Below are 810 nucleotides of genomic sequence, written 5' to 3' on the forward strand. Positions count from 1 at the left end.
AAAATGCCCATACAAGACTTGCACTTGAACAGAAATTGTAGCTTTATTTGTAATCACCAAAAACTGGCAACAACCCAAATGATTATCAAGTGAATGGATAAATAAATTGTGGTACAGTACATTCATTCAAGAGAATACAACACAGCAATAAAAAGGAATAAACTCCTGCTGCAGACAACCTCACAGATGAATCTTAACATAATTATGCTAAGGAAAGGAACCTAGACAAAACATCATGAGACTCTATTTATGTAAGTCTAGGAAAAGCAAATTCATCTACAGCAACAGGGAGCAGATCAATGGTTGCCTGTGGTGGGAAAAAGACCTAACTAGAAAGGCATATGAGGAAAATAGGGGGACAATGATTATATTCATTATATACACACACACACACACACACACACACACACACACACACACACACATACTAGGGATATTGTAGCTGATGTTAGATGGATCTTAGCTGAAAGCAGAGAATACCAGAAGAATGTCTTTTGTGTTTCATTGATTATGCAAAGGCATTTGACTGCGCGGATCTTAACAAACTGTGGCTGACTCTGAGAAGAATGAGAATCCCAGAACATTTAATAGTGCTAATGTGAAACCTATACTTGGACCAAGAGGCAGTCGTCAGAACAGAGCAGGGCAACACTGCCTGGTTCAAAACTGGGTAGGGTGTACGCCAGGGATGTGTCCTATCTCCATACCTTTTCAACCTGTATGCAAAGCAGATTATCCGAGAGGCTGGGCTCTATGAGGAGAAGCGTGGTGTTAGGATTGGTGGACGATCTATCAACAATCTGCGTTATG

Source organism: Elephantulus edwardii, unplaced genomic scaffold (assembly GCF_000299155.1).
Source record: "Elephantulus edwardii isolate Elephantulus edwardi_28Jun2011 unplaced genomic scaffold, EleEdw1.0 scaffold00246, whole genome shotgun sequence".
Taxonomy (NCBI): domain Eukaryota; kingdom Metazoa; phylum Chordata; class Mammalia; order Macroscelidea; family Macroscelididae; genus Elephantulus; species Elephantulus edwardii.